We start from the raw sequence: 6,253 nt of genomic DNA on the forward strand, positions 1-6,253 counted from the left end.
ATAGATAGATAGATTTAGTTACTGAAATATCTCTTTACTGTCCTCTCTGTTGCTACAGATATCAGAACTTGGTAGCCAGTGCCACACTCAACTACAATCCTGAGATTGCTCTCCTGTTGCCTCAAGAAAACACACTCTTAGGGAATGTGGAGCATGTAGGTCCTTACAGAAAGGGATCAGACCCAGAGCATTGCACTGGGAATTGCACTCTTTGTGCATCTGTGCATGGGCAAGTTCTTCTCTTGGACTCGACCACACTGGTGGAGCTAAACTGGCTGGAATCAGAAATGCAGCCCAGCCCCTTCCGCTCCTGTGACCTCTGAGGAGCAGCTGGAATGCCAAGGCATTGACCTCCTGCTCAATTCCCAAACACAACACACACTGATTCCCTGGGCTGCAAAAAGGCATGAGCACTACTAAGCTCAAAGTGATCTGTAAGGCCATACTGGCTGGCCTGGAACCACAACAGTTCCTTCTGCACCAAGGTCCCTGCGCAGAATGATGTGTTCTCATGCAAAACTACTGCATTCTCCAGAAGTGATACCTTGGAAATTAAAATTCTAGCAGACCCAGTCCCAGTGCTAAAAAAGGGCAGAAAATAAGGGGGAAAAGTCATTTCCAAAAGTGGCTCAAATATTTGGATGCACTGAGGAGATGCTGAAGGTCCCTCACGAGGCTCCTGCTTCTGTTGTCCAAGCTAAAGCTTTCTCATCTTCACAAAACAAGCCCCCTTCTCAAACTTGTCAACATCCCTAGGATACTTTAACCCCTTATCCTACCGCCTAAGTATAACCCACTTCCTCAAAGGAGGACAAAACATTGCATCCCACCTAATTGATCTCTCCTGATACAAAATAGTAGGTCCAGAGGGGCTAGCCAGCCTACAACTTACAGCAACCAAAACTGCCCCCACCCTCCACTCAGGCCTAATCAAAGCTTACTTAGGATCATTCACCTTATCCATTCTCATCATCCTCGTAGCCACATACAGAAACAACCAATGGCCCTCAATCTTCGTAAAAACCACCGAATCCTCAAAATCATCAACAACGCCCTAATCGACCTCCCAACACCACCAAACATCTCAACATGATGAAACTTTGGATCCCTACTGGGCGTTTGCCTGATCACCCAAATCATCACAGGCCTCCTACTGGCCATGCACTACACAGCAGACACCAACTTAGCCTTCTCCTCCGTCGCCCACATATGCCGAGACGTACAATTCGGCTGACTCATCCGCAACCTTCACGCCAACGGAGCCTCCTTCTTCTTCATCTGCATCTACCTCCACATTGGCCGAGGCCTTTACTATGGCTCATACCTAAACAAAGAAACCTGAAACATCGGAATTATCCTCCTCCTAGCCCTCATAGCAACCGCCTTCGTAGGATACATCTTACTGTGAGGCCAAATATCCTTCTGAGGAGCTACCGTAATCACAAACCTATTCTCAGCCATCCCCTATATCGGCCAAACACTAGTCGAATGAGCCTGAGGCGGATTCTCCGTCGACAATCCCACACTCACCCGATTCTTTGCCCTCCACTTCCTCCTCCCCTTCCTAATCGTAGGCCTCACTCTTGTCCATCTCACCTTCCTCCACGAAACAGGCTCAAACAACCTGCTAGGCATTCCCTCAGACTGCGACAAAATCCCCTTCCACCCATACTACACCATCAAAGACATCCTAGGATTCGCACTGATACTTTCCCTACTAGTCTCACTAGCCCTATTCTCCCCCAACCTTCTAGGCGACCCAGAAAATTTCACCCCCGCCAATCCACTAGTCACCCCTCCCCACATCAAACCCGAATGATACTTCCTATTCGCCTACGCTATCCTCCGCTCCATCCCAAACAAACTAGGAGGCGTACTAGCCCTAGCCGCCTCAATCCTCGTCGTATTCCTCACCCCACTACTACGTACTATGATACAACTACATACATAAGTGCGATCAATACCCTTCCGCCCCCTATCACAAATCCTATTCTGAGCCCTAGTGGCCAACATCCTCATCCTAACCTGAGTAGGCAGCCAGCCAGTAGGACACCCCTTCATCATCATTGGCCAACTAGCCTCATTCACATACTTCACAATCATTCTAATTCTATTCCCTCTGATTGAGGCAATTGTCAGTGGGCTGTTGTACACTCACAGGAGCCTTGCTTTTTTTCACTGTGTGAGCGCAGCCTGCAAACTTGCAGGGCAGTGTTAAAATGATTGAGCGAATTGCTCCTTTGCTTTTTGCTGCCTATGGCATTACTTATGGTGCCTATTTTATGACACATTTCACAAGTAAGTAGATGTTTCCTCTCTACTTAGGTTAGGGTGTAACCTAACCTGGCTTTTGTATGTCCTTCTGCTCTTTCTTAGTGACTGAGTTTCTGATTTTGAAAGAGAAAGAGCATTAGGATGCCACTGGTTTGGTAAAGCTCCTGTCAAGGCGTTCAGCTAAAAAGGGGGTGTCTGTAGCCACAGGGGCAGCTAGGTATATACATGCAAGTATCCATGCTCCAGTGTAGGTGCCCTGGACACCCCAATCAGGCAGATAGGAGCGCGCTCTGACACTCAGGGCTTCCGTGCACCAAGGCAACCTTCTGATGTCACTACGAGAAGGTGGCAACCTTTAAGTTTTTAAAGGTTTATTAAACCTTAAGAAAAGACTGTGTAAGGAAAGATTGCAGCACTGGGAAGTCTCCATGACTAGCAGCCACATGCTCATCTACAAAAGGGATGCTCTGCTTTTTTTACCCTTAACCCCTCCCAATGTTTTGTCAGTCAATTCTTTCTCTGCTTCTGCTGTCCAGTGGTGGAGATTACTTTCTTGCATCTTGATTGGAGGTCAGGTGTTGTTACACCCCACCTGCTGGTCACAAGCCAGCCCTCCCCAAATGCCCTGACTACCAAGACTATTACAAGGGGGATAAGAAAGAGGACTGTGGGAGGACATATTACAATAACAGCACTTTACATTTGAACATAATATCTATCCACATAATATCTATCTCTTAATTGTGAGAGCCAACTATTACATTACTCACCTATAATGCACAGAAGCAGGAGAGAAGGCACTGGGTTGGCATAACAGCTGAAATCATTGCTAACAAATCTCCCCACATATTTGCACCTTTATTGGACATGGCCAGGACTCCTATGGATGTACATCTCTGCCTTTCTTCCCCTTTGGAAGCAGTCAAACTGGCAACTCGTGGGGAAACCAAGGGCTTTGTGGGGGCTGCATTGCTCTGCACACACCCAGGCCACCCATGGCACAGAGCTTTGGTGCCTAAAAAGATCAACCAGAGGAAAACAGCTGGAGAAGGTTTCATTTTGACCTTTCTTACCTGCTGACAGAAGTTGTCAAAATGAAAGTGACCAAGCAAGGCCTGATCCCTGCTGCCAGCTCAGGGTTAGAAAGGAGGCATTACTTGATTTCAGTGCTGGGTGCACAGGGAATCACTTCCCTAAGCCTTGCACACCCAGCAATCTCACCTAGTAGTTTGTATCCATGGAACTAAGACATATTCAATGCCTTGCTGAAACTTACCGGCTAAACATTACCTCCAATTTATTGACATATTTCAATCACTTCTCAGAATTTATTGACATCAGAGTAGGAGTGTCCTGTAGATGCCTGCTGGTCATTGTCACAGGTTCAGGTGACCCATGGCACAAAATAACCCAGGACAAAACTGGGCTTGCAAAGCAAATTCATTCTATTAGTTGCAGTAGCATATAATACATACTGACCTCTGGATTCCCAAAAATCCACTGAACAGGAGAAGGAGTTGGAGCGTGGTGCTCGGCAGCAGGGGCAGGTAGGCAGTGCACTTCCAGGACATCCCCTGGATCAAAACACTGTGCATCTCATCCTTCTCAACCCTTCAGCCCAGAACTAGGCCTTGTATCTCCTGCTCAGGAGTGGAATTTTACAGCAGGACTTAGAGCAGCAGCTCACACATGGCTGGCGTTTGAGATGAGGCCATGATGGCTCAGGATGACTCCATGACTCCCTGCCACCAAGGGCTCCATTGTGCATTGTTCTCCTTTCAAAGCTTGACTGCCCACTCATTGACCAATCCATTGTTTCTCTGTCAAGGGTCAAGGTTCCACCTGTTGAACAAGACACTTTTCTTCATTGTCTTTGTCAACCTGCTCAAACATGGATCAAATATGGCAGGGCCTGGGACACGACTCCAGTTCCTGACACAGTCATTTGGGAAATATTCCCATTCCTCAAACTCTCCTTTGGTGGTCAAGAGCCTCCTAAAACACTTTCTTCCCTTTGAATGCATTCCAGCTGCCTTCTTAGCAGGAGCACTCTCCTTATTCTCAAGGCCAAGATAGCCACTTGCACACAGTAAGCACTGCAGTGGGGGAATACATGGTTCAGCACTCCTGTTAAAGCTAAAGGAATTCAAAAGACTATGCCCTGTTTGTTAGACTAAATGCCTCTCCTTCCTATTCTGAGAATCAAACACAAGTGTTTCATCAATACACCCTGCAAGTGCTCTTGCTGAGTGAAGCCACATTGCTGTGTCAATAAAGCAGCCGGGACTCAGTTTCTTCATGCAGGAAAAGCCAATTCTTTATTCACATAACTCATTTTTATGCTGTTTTCACAGACTCGTGTTCAACTTCAACTGGCTGGTAGTTTCCTTGCCACACAATTTATTGCTTAGAAGGTGTATTAGTGTGTACATGTTAAGACTCTCTTTTTTTAAGACTCACTTAGGTGATTATATTTTTCTTTCGTGGATGCTCATGGGACAGGTTTCTTGTTTATTACAGATGCAAACAGTTTTCTTAGAAGCACAATAGCTTGTTGTGCTAACTGCACTCATGACTATTCCCATGGGAAGTTAGCTGCCTGCACATAGAAGAGGAACGGCCCGCTGGGGAAATTTACCACAGTGTGGTAAATAGGGGTGATTTTGCTGCTAACAAATTTAAAAAAATAATATTGATACGTAATTAATATTTGTAAAAATTAAAACAGGTAAAAGAAGTAATAAAGTAGTAATCCCAAGAAAAAAGGGGGAGGGGGGCACCATGCCCAAACCCCCCCCCCCCCCAGCAGATTTCGGGAAAAAAGGGGGAAAAAATAAAAAAAAGGAAAAAAGAAAAGAGTAATGGTTGCTAAAAATTAACAAAGAAAGGGAACTCTTGGGGTTGTGTCCAGGGGAAATTTATTAAAGGGGTTTTACCTTTAACTCAATGTTTAATTTTGTTTTTTGGGCTTACATTGTCTTGGCTTTGGGGTAAACCCCAAGGTTAATTAAAGGACACAGAGGAGACTACAAATCTTTAAACAGACGACCTCCAAAGACTTTTGCGACCCAACAAGTGGGGGCTATGGATGGAAAGGGGGATAAAAGGGGAAAAGGTAGAAGTGGAGGGAACCCAAAAGGGGGAGACGGATTTACACATGGCATAAAGGACGATTCTTCACCTTGCAAACTTGTACATGTTTTGGCAAGGGTCCCAGAGGCCGCACTCCGTCCCCGCATTATCTTTGTTGTGCATTATTTGAAACAAAATTTTCCCTTATTTTTAAACAAAATTTTATTTTTATCTTTTTTATTTTTATTTTTAAAATTCAAATAAAAATTTTTACAAATTTTTAAAATTGTTTGGGGGTTTTTTTAGACAGGATAATTGGGCAAAAAAAAACAATAGGTCCTGATTTTTAAGGCCTTTTTTTTTTAATAACCCTACCTGTTGCAACACATATGATTCTTTTAGAATTAATAAAGAAAACCAAATTGCCTGGAAACCTTCTGCCCCTTTTCCCAAAACAGTTTTTTCCTCAAGCACAAAACCTCAGGACATCCCCCCATTGCCTCTCTCCCCGAGCTCAGAGCTGCATTGCACAGACTTTCGTGCGCCCGAGAACACAAAGCGGCTGGCCCGGGGGCCTGAAATTTCTGCCAAAAACTTGCTCTCACACCTTTGCTCTGGCTAGTGCAAACTGCGGGTTGCAGGGGTTCTCCCCGGTGCGTGAGGCCTGGCTCTGCAGAGTGCCCGAAGCTGTCCCCGCCTCACCCCCGCTTCCCTCACAAGTGCCGGGCCCGAAGAGCGGCCCTTGCTCCAGCCCGGAAACCCCCCGGTCCCTGCCCCGGTGCCCAGATGCGCACCATGCGGGCCTTTGCCGAGTTGCGGGGCCCGGCGAAAAGGGGGGGAATCCTCAGCAGCCCAGGGGCCCGCGGCTGCCTTGGCCTTTCTCTGCCCTGGGGAAAACCCCCAGGGT

General features: G+C 46.4%; 1 pseudogene; it reads left to right on the forward strand.

Annotated features, from left to right (window-relative positions):
* Nucleotides 1–971: 971 nt before the first annotated feature.
* On the forward strand, nt 972–1,925 carry LOC135442092 (cytochrome b-like; annotated as a pseudogene).
* The last annotated feature ends 4,328 nt before the right edge of the window (nt 1,926–6,253 follow it).

This window comes from Zonotrichia leucophrys, unplaced genomic scaffold, assembly GCF_028769735.1.
Source record: "Zonotrichia leucophrys gambelii isolate GWCS_2022_RI unplaced genomic scaffold, RI_Zleu_2.0 Scaffold_1075_16369, whole genome shotgun sequence".
Taxonomy (NCBI): Eukaryota; Metazoa; Chordata; class Aves; order Passeriformes; family Passerellidae; genus Zonotrichia; species Zonotrichia leucophrys.